The sequence below is a fragment of the Somniosus microcephalus genome, chromosome 13, assembly GCF_052327205.1.
Source record: "Somniosus microcephalus isolate GS21.2 chromosome 13, FLI_Smic_1.0, whole genome shotgun sequence".
NCBI lineage: Eukaryota > Metazoa > Chordata > Chondrichthyes > Squaliformes > Somniosidae > Somniosus > Somniosus microcephalus.
The window spans coordinates 70,853,479-70,870,832 of NC_140999.1; the positions used below are offsets into that span (position 1 = coordinate 70,853,479).

General features: G+C 46.3%; 1 pseudogene across 1 annotated transcript in view; it reads right to left on the bottom strand.

Annotated features, from left to right (window-relative positions):
* LOC147108406 (E3 ubiquitin/ISG15 ligase TRIM25-like) overlaps positions 1–16,812 on the bottom strand; it is a 38,305-nt pseudogene extending 21,493 nt beyond the window's left edge. The window contains exons 1-3 of the transcript XR_015080587.1: positions 16,234–16,812; positions 4,232–4,327; positions 3,388–3,621 (exon numbers count right to left, since the gene is read on the bottom strand). The product of XR_015080587.1 is annotated as an E3 ubiquitin/ISG15 ligase TRIM25-like (transcript). The remainder of the gene's footprint in view (positions 1–3,387; positions 3,622–4,231; positions 4,328–16,233) is intronic.
* Between the last annotated feature and the right edge of the window lie 542 nt (positions 16,813–17,354).

Below are 17,354 nucleotides of genomic sequence, written 5' to 3' on the forward strand. Positions count from 1 at the left end.
CTGGGCAAACCAAATTTGCAGTAATAGTGTGGAGGACAAATTCATGGAATGTATACAAGATAGTTTTCTAGATCAGTATGTTGAGGAACCAACTAGGGAACAGGCTATTTTAGATCTAGTATTGTGCAATGAGAAAGGTTTAATTAATAACCTTGTAGTAAAGCCACCTTTAGGGAAGAGTGATCATAATAGGATAGAATTTTATATTAAGTTTGAAAGTGATTTAGTTAAATCTGAAACTAGGGTCTTAAATCTAAACAAAGCAAACTACGTAGGTATGAGGGGCGAGTTGGCTAAGGTAGGTTGGGAAACTACATTAAAAGGTATGATGGTAGACAAGCAATGGCTAGCATTTAAAGAATTAATACATAATTTACAACAAATATACATTCCTTTAAGGCACAAAAATCCCACAGGAAGAGTGGTCCAACCGTGGCTAACAAGAGAAGTTAAAGATAGTATTAGATCAAAGGAAGAGGCTAATAATGTTGCCAAAAAGAGTAGTAAGCCTGAGGATTGGGAGGATTTTAGAATTCAGCAAAGGAGGACCAAGAAATTGATAAAGAAAGGGAAAATAGAATGAGAGTAAACTAGCGAGAGACATAAAAACAGACTGTAAAAGCTTCTATAGATATGTAAAAAGGAAAAGATTAGTGAAAGTAAATGTGGGTCCCCTACAGGCTGAGACAGGAGAAATTATAATGGGGAATAAGGAAATGGCAGAGAAATTAAACAAATACTTTGGGGGCAATTTTGCCAGCCCTGAGGAGGGAGTTTGGAAACGGGACTGCCGGGAAAATGGCAGAATCTGGGGGCGGGTACCCAACCCACCCCCAACCCGCCTCCGTGTCATCTTCCCAGGAGGTGGGTAGCCGACCCGCGCCGGGTCCTGTCTCCTGGAGGCGGGAAGGGGATTGCAGCCACTTAACTGCCTGTTAACAGGTAGTTAAGAGGATTATCCCCATTTTTCCACCAGAGGTGCGGGCTTCCCGACATTGGGAAACCCCGCCAGGGTCACCGAGGCGAGCAGTGGGTCTGCGGGCGCTGGAGGGGTGCAGAAGTGCACTGTGAAGGTGAGTGATGAGTGCAAGTGTGGAGAGGTTAAGTATGTGAGGTGAGTGAAAAGTGATAGAAAATGTTTACTTACCTTTGTTTCTTCCTGCAGGCTTCAACAGTTGGGGAACCGGAGACTCCGGCATCTCACCAGCAGAGATGACAGATGGCTGCTGCATTCTCCAATGCAACAGTCATCTGATTTCTGCTCAGCAGATAGGTTTGATGAGTCTTGAATACAAGGACTCATCAAACAAGAGAATATCAGTGTTTGACAGCTTCACAGAGCTGTCAAACGATGACGATTCATCTGTCAAAAATTTATATGCTGACGTTCTCTGTAACCGGCTTCCCCTTAATTGGCCTGCTAAGCCCGCTGGGCGGGCTTAACAAGGTAAATCAAGGGAAAATAGCGTGGGTTGGCCACAAGTTGATGGAGACGGGACTAAAACCCGACAAGAAGCAGTCCCGCCTCCAACGCACCCCCATTGGCAAAATCACCCCCTTTGTGTCTGTCTTCATGGAAGAAGACGCAAAAAACTCCTGGAAATAGTGGAGAACCAAGGGTCTAGCGACAATGAGGAACTGAAAGAAATTAGTATAAGTAAAAAAACGTACTGGAGAAATTAATGGGACTGAAAGCTGATAACTCTCCTGAACCTGATGGTCTACATCCTAGGTTTTCGAAAATGGTGGCTGTAGAGATAGTGGATGCATTGGCTGTCATCTTCCAAAATTCCATTGATTCTAGAGCATTTCCTGCGGATTGGAAGGTAGCAAATGTAACCCCACTATTTAAGAAAGGAGGGAGAAAGAAAATGGGGAACTACAGACCAGTTAGCCTGACATCAGTAGTAGGGAAAATGCTAGAATCTATTATTAAGAACATGGTAACAGGGCACTTAGAAAATAATAGTAGGATTGGGCAGAGTCAACACGGATTTATGAAAGGGAAATCATGTTTGATTAATCTGATAGAGTTTTTTGAGGTTGTAACAAGCAGAATAGATAAGGGGGAACCAATGGATGTGGTGTATTTGGATTTTCAGAAGGCATTCGATAAGGTTGCCACACAATAGTTATTAACCAAAATTAGGGCTCATGGGATTGGGGGTAATATACTAGCATGGATTGAGGATTGGTTAACAGACAAGAAAACAAAGAGCAGGAATAAACATGTCATTTTCGAGTTGGCAGGCTGTAACTAGTGGAATACCGCAAGGATCAGTGCTTGGGCCTCAGCTATTCACAATCTATATCAATGATTTGGATGAGGGGACCAAATGTAATATATCAAGGTTTGCTGATTGTACAAAGCTGAGTGGGAATATAAGTTGTGAGGAGGATCCAAAGAGGCTTCAAGGGGATATAGACAGGCTAAGTGAGTGGGCAAGAACATGACAAATGGAATATAATGTGGAGAAATGTGAAGTTATCTACTTTGGTAGGAAAAATAGAAGAGAGTATTTTTTAAATGGTGAGAGATTGGGAAATGTTGGTGTTCAGAGGGACATGGGTGTCCTTGTACACGAATCACTGAAGGTTAACATGCAGGTACAGCAAGCAATTAGGAAAGCAAATGGTATATTGGCCTTTATTACAAGAGGATTTGAGTATAAGAGTAAAGATGTCTTACTGCAATTATACAGGGCCCTGGTGAGACCACATCTGAAGTATTGTGTACAGTTTTGGTCTCCTTACCAGAGGAAGGATATACTTGCCACAGAGTGAAGTGCAACGAAGGTTCACCAGACTGATTCCTGGGATGGGGGGATTGTCCTATGAGGAGAGATTGAGTAGACTGGGCCTATATTCTCTGGAGTTTAGAAGAATGAGAGGTGATTTCATTGAAACATACAAAATTCTTACAGGGCTTGACGGGGTAGATGCAGGGAGGATGTTTCCCCTGGCTGGGGAGTCTAGAACCAGGGGTCACAGTCTCAGAATAAGGGGTCAGCCATTTAGGACTGAGATGAGAAGAAATTTCTTCACTCAGAGGGTGGTGAATCTTTGGAATTCTCTACCCCAGAGGGCTGTGGAAGCTCAATCGTTGAGTATATTGAAGACAGAGATCGATAGATTTTTGGATATTAAGTGAATCAAGGGATATGGGGATAGTGCAGGAAAGTGGAGTTGAGATTGATGATCAGCCATGATCTTATTGAATGGCGGAGCAGACTCGAGGGGCCGAATGGCCTACTCCTGCTCCTATTTCTTAGGTTCTTATAAATTCCTGATATTGCAGAATCATCTATCCAAAGCCTGGGATTAGGTGCCTAAGACTGCACACAGTGCCCTATATTACTGAAGGTATTGAGACATGTGCAGCATTACCTGTATAAACATAAGCTCTTCATTGTGCTTCAGAAGGTCACTGAGATCAGAAAAAGACTCTTCAAATTCTTTCACTTTCTTTTCCAACTCGCAGATCTTGCCATTGATCTCTGTGGTCAGACGACTCTGTTCACTGTCCAGGTATCGCAGAACTCTCTTCTCCTCCTTGTCAATGTGCTTTCTCAGTGTCTCATATTTCGCTTTAATTTTCATATGTACGATCCTTTTCACGCTCTAAAATGCAGAAGGAGTTTTGTCACCAACAAGCACAGATCATTTCACCTCGGCACCATTGTGGCAAAAATTAGACTATTACAGGTGAGAAAAGTCCTTCAGTCCTGCCCATGGGTGAACACTTCCCATTCACTCATGGCAGAACCCACCAGAGGTTATGGTGTTGAGGAGCACAAATTGTTCTCACCAACTTTTCTCCCCTTCCACCCTCTCCTGAAGGTGTTGGCATTGTGCAGGGGTGTGATTCCACGAGCAATGGGCAGCCTTCGGCACCTCACATGTAAGCCTTCAGTGAGTGTCAGCGGGCATGCAGTATCATCGCCAAGTCCATTGTCCTCAATCAATGCCCACACACTTCCCACATGGGTGCTGGTCAGCAAGCGGGAGAGGGAACCCTTGGCTGGTTCTGCCCTTATTAAACCGGGGGGGGGGGGGGGGGGGGACATTGAGGTCAACTGCAGTGTCCCAAACTAAGATCAAGTAACTCGGCACAGACTGGGAACAAAACTCGGTATGATTCAGCTTCTCCGCTGAATGAACTCGCTGAGCCATCGCGGGAGCAAGCACAGCAGTCTGGTTTAGTTCTTGCTGTTGTTTGACAGGCTCCTACCTGTGCATTCCTCTTCTCTTTGTGAAGATCACTCAGAGCCAATTGAACAGCTTCAACATTGTTTCGGATCTTCTGGAGCTGATGTTGTAAATGATTCTAAAGTGGGATCATTGGAGATATTGAACACATTATATCAGGATTTTCACATTGGTCTAAAAATGACAAGGTGACCAAAACAAGATGCATGAAGAAAAGCATTACACTTACAGCTCATATCAACAACATTCACTATTGAACAAAAATAATGACTGGTCCAAAGGGGGAAATGTTATCAAAATCACTGAAGAAACAAGGAGGAGTCAAATCTACAGGTGACAGCGGCAGCAGAATTAGGCAAGTTCAAGTACTTTAAGAAAACAGGCAAGGAGAGGCTAGCAGACCACCTGGCTCACCCAGAAGTAGAGGGCCGCAGGCCCACCAATATCCGTGGACTCGTCAGTCTGGCCCTTAGAACCACAGGATCGCCTTCCATAGAAAGCAATTTCTAGAAGTACACAGGACCAGACACCAAACATGGCGTCAACACACAGGTGAAGTCAGCTTGCCGCAGCTGACAGCACTTTAACCTCTGGGTCAGAAGGTTGTGGGTAGAGCCCCATACTGGGCTCGTATCTAGGCTGACACTGAGGGAGTGTTGCATGTTCCCTGGTGCTGCCCTTCAGATAGATGTCCTTATTCGCCTTTTCCGGTGGTTCAGTTGGACATTTAAGACCCAACAACACTATTCAAAGAGTGTTCTGATGCCATGGCCAAGATTTCACCCTCAGTCAATGCTACCAAAACAAGCAGATTAACTTCAGATCATAACCCCGGCCCCTATCATTCTTTTCTCTCACGTGGCAGCTGTCGATCATTCTGCCAGTGCCATTTACTCTTCATCTAGAGTCACAGAATCACAGAAACCCCACAGTGCAGATAGAGGCCATTTCGGCCCATCGAGCCTGCACCGACACATATCCCACCCGATCCCCGTAACCCCTACACCAACACATATCCCACCCTATCCCCGTAACCCCACGTATTTAATCCCCCTAACACTAAGGGTCAATTTATCATAGCCAATCAACCTAACTCGCACATCTTTGGACTGTGGGAGGAAACCGGAGCACCCGGAGTCATCCTTGGTTTCTTAACTTGTCCCATTACCATCTCCTTTTGCCTTGCACCATAATCCCTTTTGTCTCTTAATCTCTCCTGCCTTCCATCCTATCACAGACCTTCCCTTTTGTTCTCCTCCCTCCCCTCCCCCTTCTCTGTCCCTACATTTGCTTAAAAACCTGTTACATTTCCAGTTCTGACAAAGGGTCATCGACCTGAAACGCTAACTCTGTTTCTCTCTCCACAGATGCTGCCTGACCTGCTGAGTATTTCCAGCATTTTCTGTTTTTATTTAAGCAGATTAACGTGTCCATCTGATTGCTGTTTGTGGGTCATTGCTCGAGCAGAATGGCACTTCTGAAAGTAATTAATTGTGTAAAGAGATTTAAGATGCTGTAATGCAATGTAAAAGTAAGTTTTATTATCTGCCATGTTCTTGCAGGTTTGCTGGATATTTCTGGCTATTAGCTGTCTGACTAGACACACAGTGCTATTTGCTTTTAAAGATCAGCAGTTATGGTGATCAGGATCAATGATGGATTGATGGATCAAATCTTACTTTCCAAAAACATTTCCCACTAATACTTACATTGGACTGTAATAACAAGGATCAATTTTGAAGTAATTTTCTTTGAATGTTCACAGCCAGGAAGTGATGTCACAGCTTGTGGGAAATGTTAAGTATGTGTATTGTATTGAACAATTAACACAAAGACTTAAATGTATAACTCAAACAGGTCTTTACTGGTTGGAGGTAGGGACTATACATAGGTCTTTACTTCATGCCCACAGGCGGGAACTGAGGGGGATCAGTACCCACAGTACTATTTATACCCCTATGGCCAGGAGTGGTACTGCGTATCACTACGCCCAACAAGTAGTGCAGTCCTGTCCATAGGTTCAAAGTAGCACACATATTACATACACAACATTCCTCCCTTCCTAGCTTTACAGTCATCTCCCCATTTAACATAACGTAATAACATATATACATATATAACTTCAGGTTTACATAACAGAATAACATAGATACATAGATAACTTCATGTCAAAACAGATCACAGATTCAGTCTCTGCGGAAAACAGTTCACAGATTCAATCTCTGTGGTGGAGTCGGTTCACGTTGCTGGAGTGACTCATTCAATAGTCCTTCCATGGATTTAACAGTTTGAACTTCCGAACTGAATTGGCTCTGTTCGGAGGGACCACGTGTGTGATCTGGTAGAGGTAATAATGGTTCAGATGGGTCATCTTCTGTTTCGACTTTTCCTTTTCTGCTTCTTGGAGACTCTCTGGGCTCCACTGTCAGCTGCCAGCTGCATGCGCAGTTCCTCCTTCTCTCCCTCCTTTTTCCGTAGTAGAGCCACCTTCTCCCGATGTTCCGTAGACTTTCGGTGCTCCTCCATGATTTCTGTATGGTGGGAGTCGAAGTTACAAGTTGGGCAGGACAGGACATAGTAATATTCGGTGTCGTCCTGATCTAGGCCAGCGAGAGGGTCTTCTATTTCCTCCATACCCAGCTGGGCGTTAGCCAGCTTTTGTTCCAAGTCCAGACATCTTTCCTGAAGAGACTTCTTCATGCGTACCTCTTCATCCAGCTTTTTCTGGGCTTTCAGCAAGTCGTTTACTAATGACCTCATTTGAGATTTTACTACTTCAACTTCTTTTGGAGATTGATTGATCGGACTATTCAATCCCTCTACCGGAGCAGCTGTTTCAGCGGTCTGTTGTTCTACGTTGACGTGAGTCAGCGTACTTTTGGCATCCAAGGGCTGCTCTGTTGCAGTCATCTCAGTCTGTGTTGCCACCTCAGCTCTTCCAATAACCTTTGAGAGCTCCGAACCTCTTTCGTTTGAATATTGAAGTTCGTGTTCAAGTTTTTCCCATTTCAGAGTCCTGTCCTTCAGCATATGCAGGAGTTGGCTGACCGTTAACTCCTCTGACATCAGACGTTTTGTGTGCTCCTGCTCCATTTTCTCCATCAGCTGCTTCTGTTGTCTTTCCAGATTCTCCAACTCTATATCAAAGAACTCTTTCGTTGCATTCAACTCTTGCTCACAACGGCGAAGCATTTGTTCTAATTGCTGTTGTAGTTTGAAATGGAGTTGAGTTCGAGCCCGGTGTCCCTCAGAAATGGGCACATCAGTAGACTTGCCAGACTCAGAATCCACAGTTAAACTATGTTGTTGTTGCTCAGTGGAATTCTGTGCTGAAACTTTGTCTTTTGCACCCGAGTTGGGCTTACCATCATCCGTTCCAGAGTCTGGGCCGACTATCTTCACCGAGTTCTCACTCGTTATTGTTTGTAGGAAATGCCAGTCCATATTCATTTTCCTAATCCACTCCCGTCCTAGTAGTGGAGGACCTCCTTCAGATATCACATATAAGTCCATTATTTGACTGTCTTCGCCCTTGTGGACCACTGCAACCTCTATTTTCCCGATGGGGTACACTCTTTGCCCCGTGTATGTTTTCAATATAATCCCCGTATCCTGTAGGGGAATATGTTGGAATAACTTTCCGTAATCTTTCTTATTTATGACCGTCAATGCCGATCCAGTGTCCAATTCCAGTTTTACTTGGACTCCTTCTATCTGAAGAGTGACCCAAATTGTCTGGAGGTCTGCACCCTTACCAGCGTTGAGTACTCTTAAGCTAGCCAGTTCATTACAGCTTAAGCTAGCCAGTTCATTACTGCTAGCGTCTGAATCGGACTCCTGTTCGGTCACCTTGTGTACCTTTGCGTATTTTCCTTGCGGTGACTTCTTGTTGCTGGTCTTCTTCCCTGACCTGCATACTCTAGCTATATGTCCAAGCCTACCACAAGTTCTACATTCTTGGTTTTTAAACCAACACTGGTTCTGATCATGCGTTGTCTTTCCACAACGATAACATTTGCCAGAACTCACACCCAATTTGTGTGCACTGAGCTCCGGTGACCGTAGCTGCATTACTGCCGTGCCTCTCGCTGCGGCTTCGTGTGCTGCTGCCATAGTGACCGCCTTCTCAAGCATCAGCTCATTCTCCTCGAGCAGTCGCTTTTGTGTATCCTGTTTAAATAAACCACACACAAATTTGTCTCGAAGTGCCTCTGTCAGTCCCGTTCCAAACTGGCAATATTTCGCTAATTTACGCAATTCCAGCAAATAATCAGCATTGCTTTCATGCTGTAGCTGCCTTCTGTCGTAAAATTTAAATCGTTCCGCTAGCATCAGCGGCGTGGGGTTTAGATGATCTTTCAGGACAGTAACAATCTCATCGAACGTCTTATCCGCCGGTTCATCTGGTGATAACAGGTGTTTCAATTGCCCGTATGTCTTCGCACCCATTAAATTTAATAATGTTAGTGCTTTATCAGCCTCACGAATTTTATTGGCCTTACAATAATTTTTAACTCGTTCAACATATATGGCCCAATCTTCGATGTCACTATCAAAGTTGCTAATATTCCCGTGTTTAGGCATTGTAGTACTTTATCAGATTTGCAATTTCTCAGATTTTTTAAATTTTTTTTTTTTACTGCTATCCAAGATGGCGGCTTCCCGCTCTTGCCGTCGTCCTCCGCCCACAAAATGGCGGTTTTCCCGCGCTTGGCGGTCTTCACCCGTCCCCCGACGCCGTCTCCCTTCAGCCCCGAATGCGGCCCTTATCTCCGCCGCGATCGATCGCCCGCGCTTTTCACCGCGGCTCTCGCGCCTTCAGTGTCTGCCGACGCTGCGCCTTTCAGCCCGAGTGCGGCCCTTATCAGGGATTTCGATCGATCGCCCTTCTACCTCCGACTTCCCCCAGCCCTGTCTTTGCAGCCAACGCTGCTTGGCTTACCCACCACCGAGGTTGAAAAAGCTGCAGGATGTCTTCTGTCCTCCCGTTTTCAGTCGCTGATGGAGGCTTCAGGGTCCTAATGCCTGTCGCTTCCAGTGGGGTGGTGAGATTTGAAACCTCTCTTCAACGTCCTGTCTGTGGACGAAGCCGCCGTGGAATAACTGCCGCAGGGTAAGAACCTGACTCGTCGCCAGTGTTAAGTATGTGTATTGTATTGAACAATTAACACAAAGACTTAAACGTATAACTCAAACAGGTCTTTACTGGTTGGAGGTAGGGACTATACATAGGTCTTTACTTCATGCCCACAGGCGGGAACTGAGGGGGATCAGTACCCACAGTACTATTTATACCCCTATGGCCAGGAGTGGTACTGCGTATCACTACGCCCAACAAGTAGTGCAGTCCTGTCCATAGGTTCAAAGTAGCACACATATTACATAAACAGGAAAGACAACTGCAGCTGGACTAACCTGCCTTGCATATAAAAGCAGCCTCAGCTGTTCTCTCTTGAGCATCAGTCTTTGCAAGTTGGAAATGGCTCAGGGCACTTGCACTATGCGACCACTCTGACACAGGTATTGCAAGGCGTTGAGACACTACCCAAAACTATCCAAAAAGATCTGGTGAAACACTTTAACCTGATAATGGACAAGGAGAAAATCACCAGTGGTTAGCTGGCAAACCAGGACCTCAGATTGCAATCGCAGGTTAAGACCTGGAAGTTGAGCGCACTCTCCTCTGCTGCCCGTCACAGAAACACAAAGTAAGTCAGTCAGCATCTATAATGAGAAAATAGGTTATGATGTTTTGAATATGTACCCTTCCTCGTCCCTTCACAAGCTCCAACTTGTGCCCCACCCGTATCCAATCCCCCACCAGGTCCCATTCATTGAATTACATTGGCTCTTGATCCGCAAATGTCTCAAATTTAAAATTCTTCTCGTCTTTAATCTCACCATAGTCTCTGCCCTCCCTATCTCTGTAACATCCTCCAGCATTACAACCCTCCTCACCAAACACTCACTTCCTCTGATTCCGGTCCCTTCTACATTCCCCTTCCTTTGCCCCGCCGCTGGGGCCGTGCCTTCAGTCACCTAGGCTTCAGACTCTGAAAGTCCCTCCTAAACCCCTCTGCCTTTCCACCTCCTTCTCCTCTTTCAAACCCTCCTCTCTGGCCAGGTTTTTTGGTCAGCCCGTCCTAATCTCTGTTGCTTTAGTTTAGCGTCTGTTTTTCTCACCACGCTGTGAAGAGCCTCGAGACGTTTTCTGCATTAAAGGCGCAATATCATTGCAAGCTGTTGTACCCCAATTGCACCAACATTCATTAGTTAAACACAGTTACATTTTTTTCATAAAACTAACAAACTCCACAGAACATAAAGGATGTAGGTTGATTGGCTATGATAAATTGACCCTTAGTGTTAGGGGGATTAAATACGTGGGGTTACGGGGATAGGGTGGGATATGTGTTGGTGTAGGGGTTACGGGGATCGGGTGGGATATGTGTCGGTGCAGGCTCGATGGGCCGAAATGGCCTCTATCTGCACTGTGGGGTTTCTGTGATTCTGTGATGTTCTAATTATTGTATTTACTGAAAATCTGAAAACAGTGACTGTAAAGCCCGCGCCTCAATAATACACGGACTTCGGGAGAACAGTTTAACAGGTACTTTAACTGAACAAGAGGCAGCTTGAAACTGAAACTACAGAAGCCTGCTAGGGCCTTTTATACAGGGGTGGTCACTGCCGGTACTGCAGTCTAAGACCAGTTATTCCCTTAAAGGTACATACACAACAATTCCTCCCCTTTTAGATAAACAGTACATAACATTCATTTAACAACTAAATAATAACTAATTACAATTTTCTCAGTAATATATACATCAACTGAAATAGTCATTTATAAGTTCAGCCTTTGAGGAGGCTTCCTGATCCGGACTGGATAGAGCCTTTCTCGAGTATCCTGTTCTGGCGGTGGAGTCAATTCTGGCTCATTGTCATTGATTGGTTCGTCAGCTTCCAATACCCCTGCTTCTGAGGTAGACGCAATCTGTACTTCGGGCTCATTACCAGGTGCACATGCTTGTGGTACAGGTTTGGCTTGTTCCTGGGACTCTAGAATCTGGTCAGCATGGCATCTCACAATGCTCTCTCCAACGTCCACTGTGTACATTAGTGGTCCCTGCTGTGTGCATATCGTGCCTGGCTGCCATTTTTCTGTTCGGTAGTCGCGGGCTAAGACTGGTTGCCCTATCTTGAAGCTCCTGGTTGGCTTCTCATTTATGTGCTGGAACTGCTTATCCTCAACATCTCGTCTTATGTTTGGTTTGAGCAAATCCAAGCGACATCTTAGTCTCCGGTTGAAAAACAGTACGGCTGGAGTTTGGTTGGTTACTGCATGTGTCGCATTCCGGTAAGCAAACAGGAAGTTATCCACCTTGTGTTGCAGTGGTATGTCGTCATTATACATTGCCTTTATGGCCTTTTTAAAGGTCTGAACAAACCTCTCAGCCAATCCATTTGTGGCTGGATGATATGGGGCAGATGTGTAATGTTTCACCCCATTATTCTTCAGGAACCTCCGGAAATCCTCAGACACAAACTGTGGGCCATTGTCGGAACAGATCTGTTCTGGCAACCCATTCCTGGCGAAGATGGTCCTTAGGACTGCAATAGTTTTCTCCGTGGTGGTGGAGGACATTTTAATGACCTCTGGCCATTTCGAATGGGCGTCCACAGCGATTAGAAACATTGAGTCCATAAATGGACCAGCAAAATCAAAGTGTACCCATTGCCATGGAGATGAGGGCCACTCCCATGGATGTAGCGGGGCCTGTGGTGGAGCGTTTTGGACCTTCTGGCATCCTGTGCATCTCTTGGTCATATCCTCGATTTCTTTATCAATTCCCGGCCACCACACAAACGCCCTGGCTAGGCTCTTCATTTTTACCCCTCCCAAATGACCCTCGTGAAGCTCATTGAGTACTCTATCTCTCAACTTGGGTGGAATTACCACTCGGGATCCACACATCAAGGTTCCCCGGCACACTGACAGCTGTTCCCTCCTTGGCGAGAATGCTGGCAAGTGAGTCGCCATATGCTGGCCATCCCTTCACCGTCAAATCATAGACCCGAGAGTGTGTCGGGTCATTTCGGGTTTCCTTCTCAATACTTGCGTTTGTAACAGGCAAGCATTCGACTATGGTCGCATGGAATATCTCCACCGGGTCCACTGCAGGTGCTTCTTCCGCCGTAGGCAACGGTAGGCGCGACAGCCCATTAGCATTTCCATGCTGTTTCGTACCCTTGTACTCTATGTCGTACTGATGTGCCCCTAGAAAAAGTGACCATCTTTGCAGCCGTTGCACCATCATCACCTGAACGCCCTTCTTTGGGTTAAAAATTGAGACCAGGGGTTGATGATCAGTCAGTAGGGTGAATTTCTGCCCGTGCAGATAGTGATTCTTCACCCCCCCACACCAGGCTGAGGGCCTCCCTGTCAATCTGGTTATGCTCGGCTGAGGTTAGCGAGCGCGATGCAAAGGCTATTGGCCTCTCTGAACCGTCACGGAATTTGTGTGACAGCACCGCTCCAATGCCGTAAGGTGACGCATCACATGCCAACCGAATCGGTAGCGTTGGGTTGTAGTGGGCCAATACTTCTTTTGAAGTGATTTGGCATTTACATTTCTGAAAGGCACGCTTACACTCATCACTCCATTTCCATGTTACTCCAGTTTGCAGTAGGGTGTTCAGTGGGTGCAGAATTGTAGATAAATTCGGCAAGAACTTATGGTAGTAGTTCACCAACCCGAGGAACGACCTCAGTTGCGACACATTTTCTGGTGCTGGAGCCTTGACTACAGCCTCAATCTTGTCCGGCGACTTATGCAACCCTTCCTCATCAATCATGTGGCCACAATACGAGATTTGTCTCCTGAAGAACTCGCATTTGGGACGGTTGGCTCGTAGCCCATATTCCTGCAATCTCGTGAGCACCTGTTCCAGGTTGGCAAGGTGTTCATTGTCATTTTCGCCCGTAACCAGGATGTCGTCCAAATAACACTGGGTCCCCGGGATCCCTTGCAGGACTTGTTCCATTGCCCTCTGCCACATAGCCGGGACCGATGCTACCCCAAATACCAGTCGATTGTACTGGTAAAGGCCTTTGTGAGTGTTTATCGTGAGGTATTTCCTAGATGCTTCTTCCACCTCCATTTGTAGATACGCTTGAGCCAGGTCAATCTTTGTAAAACGTTTCCCTCCAGATAGTGAGGCGAAAATATCTTCTATCCGCGGAAGCGGATACTGTAATGTATGCAGGACTGGGTTCACAGTCACCTTGAAGTCCCCACAGATGCGAACTTTCCTTGGCTCCCCAGGTGTGCTGCTCACTGCTTTCTTCATTACAGGAACGATGGGTGTGGCCCACTCGCTCCAGTCCACCTTAGACAGCACCCCCGAATGCTCCAGACTCTCCAGTTCAGCTTCCACAGCTGGGCGTATCGCGTATGGCACTGGTCTGGCCTTGAAAAATTTTGGGGTTGCGTTATCCTCAATCTTTATGGTTGCCTTTACTCCTTTTAGAGTCCCAAGTCCTTGTTGGAACACCTCTTCCGCGTCAGATAGAATTTGTGACAGACGTCTAGGTGCGACGTCATCATCTTTTTTGTCAGTCACAGTTAGTGCCAGAATGGAATGCCAATCCAATTGTAGTCTTCGGATCCATTCACGTCCCAATAATGGTGGTCCTCCATCTCGTAGTATATACATGTATAGTTTCTGTGTTTCCTTTCCGTTATATTCAACTGGCACCCTTATTTTTCCTCTGGGGTAGACCTTTTGCCCCGTGTATGTCTTCAATACAATGGACGTGTCCTTTAAGGGTATGTGTGAGAATAGCCGCTCATAGTCTCGTCGATTCATGACAGTTAGGGCTGATCCTGTGTCCAATTCCATCTTCACTGGGGACCCTGCTATCATGAGGGTGACCCAAATGGTTTGGTGATCTTCTTTTGCGATCACGTTGTGTAACTTTAAACAACTTAGTCGCCTGCTCCCGGAGTCCTTATCACTCTCCTGATCTTCTGAACTACTTTCTGTCAGTTTCTTTACTTTCCTGTACTGTTCCTTAGTAGTTCTTGTCATGTTGGTCCTCTTTCCCGACCTGCAGACTCTTGCTATATGTCCCATTTTCCCGCATTGCCTGCATATTTTGTCTTTAAACCAGCAGTCCTTCTGCTCATGGGTTGTTCTGCCGCAGCGATAGCACTTTTCGGCTCCATACGCCATTTCATTAGCGCTGTATTCTTGTGGTTTCTGTTGTATTTCCACAGCTCCCCGTGCTGCTGCTTCGTAGGATACTGCCACGCTGAAAGCCTGTTCTAGCGTCAGGTCCTTTTTTGAAAGTAGTCGTTTCTGGGTTCCTTCACTCTGGAGCCCGCAGACAAACTTATCCTGTAAGGTGTCTGCCAGTCCTGCTCCGAACTGGCAGTGCTTCGATAACTTGCGTAGTTCCGCTGGTTTCTTTTATGGAACTTGAATCTTTCTGCTATCAGCAGTGGTGTAGGGCTTAGATGTTCCTGTAAGATATTAACAATCTCCTCAAAACTTTTCTCCATTGGTTTAGCTGGGGTAATTAAATTCCGCAATAGGCCGTACGTACTCGCACCCATCAGATTTAATAATACCGATGCCCTCTTTCCATCAGCCACCTCATTTGCCTTGCAGTACACTTCAATTCTTTCCACATACGTGGTCCAGTTTTCTACCTCGTTGTCGAAAGCAGTGATACTGCCACTTTTTGGCATCTTGGGTGATTTAAAATGGTGCCTCCCGCGCTTTTGCTTCTTCCCCAACGGGATAAAATGGCGCCTCCCGCGCTTTTGCTTCTTCCCCTTACTGCCACGCTGCTCCTAGCGTTCTACGGGGTAATGGCGGCGACCCGCAGCTTCGGCGCGTCTCGCTTTCCTTCCCCCCCGTTTAATTTCTCTCCGCTGTCCTGTTCTCAAGCACCGACCGCGCCCTGTGCGCTCCGCTCCACCCTCTCTCTCTTGTTTTATTTTCCCGGCGACGCTGCGCAGCCCGATTTGTAGAGCCGCTCGATCGAGCTTGAGCCCGCCGCAGTCCGGAAGGGTCAGCGCGCTACCTGCTACCAGCACAATTCGCTGGAACCACAGTCTCTCCCGCAATTCTCCAAACACCGATGGATTCTTTGGGCGGTTGCCCTCGGTCGACACCCGTTGCTCAGACAACGACCTTCCAGGACCTTCCTTTCAGGCGAGATCCCCGTGAGATGATGCCACACTGCAGGTGAGTTCGAACTTACTCGTCGCCACTGTAAAGTCCGCGCCTCAATAATACACGGACTTCGAGAGAACAGTTGAACAGGTACTTTACTGAACAAGAGGCAGCTTGAAACTGAAACTACAGAAGCCTGCTAAGGCCTTTTATACAGGGGTGGTCACTGCCGGTACTGCAGTCTAAGACCAGTTATTCCCTTAAAGGCACATACACAACAGTGACTGTTGGTGAATAGAACATTTGCCACTTCTCCAGTTAACACCAGGTGCACCAGGTCTTTGATAGAGTCCGCACCCTGAGCCGAGGAGCGCCCTCTACTGGTCTCAAGACTCGCTTCAACACAGTGCTATTGCCAATGATTCTGTATTCAACACTTCAAAATATTCCCTCTTTAACACACACAATTCCTGCTTTAATTCCTCCATTATTCATTTTAAACAGTGTGTGTGGCACAATGGATCTTGAAGTCGAATATAAATTAAATATAAAAAGCAAATGTAATCTAAAGTAAGCCACAATTAAATAAGCAATTAAAAAAATCAGTTGCAAATAATTGCATTAGACTGGTCATGGTGCCAAGTCACACAACGAACACTGATTTAATTGGATTTATAATGGTTATACAGCAGGCAATGAAAAGGATGGTAAGTCTCGAACCAGTGTTTGGAGCAATAAGGGCAGGTGCAGGTATCTCGCCATCTTTTTCACAGCCCCTCCTTAAGGTCGCACTCATCCTGTTTAGTAGCACTAGATGTGCGGCACATAACACACACCTACCCGCAGTTCCTTCTCTCCCTCGCTGATGCTCCCACACCGGTGGTCCTTGTGTTTCCCGATTAAAGTGCAGAGAGTGCAGACACACACTTGATCATCCTTGCAGTAAATCTTCAGCAGTTCCTGGTGCTCTGTGCACTTCCACCGGGACACGTCTGCAGTGGGATCTACCAGCAGGTGGTTTTTAAACACAGCGCTCTCGGTGTGGTGCTGGAGGTGTTCAGGGCACATCGAGGCTTCGCACTTCAGGCAGGTCTTGGCGGCGGGGCGCGGTTTCTCAGTGCAATAGTTACACAGAACAACATCCTTGGAGACCTCCAGAGCCAGGTATCTCTGAACGATATTCGCCAGCTTGAAGTTCCTCTCCAGCCCAGGCCTCTGGCTGTACTCTGCTCTACATTCCGGACAGCAGTAAGTGGCAGTCGCCGCATCATTCCAGGTCTCTTCAATGCAGGTTCGACAGAAGCTGTGTTTACAGTCGAGTATCACAGGGTCTGTGTAAATCTCCAGACAAATAGCACAGGTTAATTCCTCCCCTAAAGCCTCCTGGGCTAAACCCGTTGCCATGTTCAAGTCGGAGATCTCAAGTGTTCAGCACTATTGTGTTACTGCGATTTGTGCAGAAGACAACAACAGGAGATTTGCAAAACATCGACTGCCTTTGATCCCTTGTGTATAAGGGTGTGTAACTGCACCTGCCAACAGCACTCCAGGGCTGGTCTACAGAATAATGGATTTAGTGCATTAATACCCAGGATCAGAGAACAAATGATTCACAAATTTACTAAATATCTGTTTGAGTAATTGTAAAAGCAATGAAATTGTTTGACATTTTATTGACAAAGCAGATCATCGAATCATAGAAATTTACAACACAGGAGGAGGCCATCTGGCCCATCTTGTCTGTGCCGGCCGACAAAGCGCTATCCAGCCTAATCCCACTTTCCAGCACTTGGTCTGTAGCCTTGTCGGTTACGGCACTTCAAGTGCATATCCAAGTACTTTTTAAATGTGATGAGGGTCTCTGCCTCTCCCACCCTTTCAGGCAGTGAGTTCCAGACACCCACCACCCTTGGTGAAAACATTTCTCCTCAAAACCCCTCTAAACCTCTGACCAATTACTT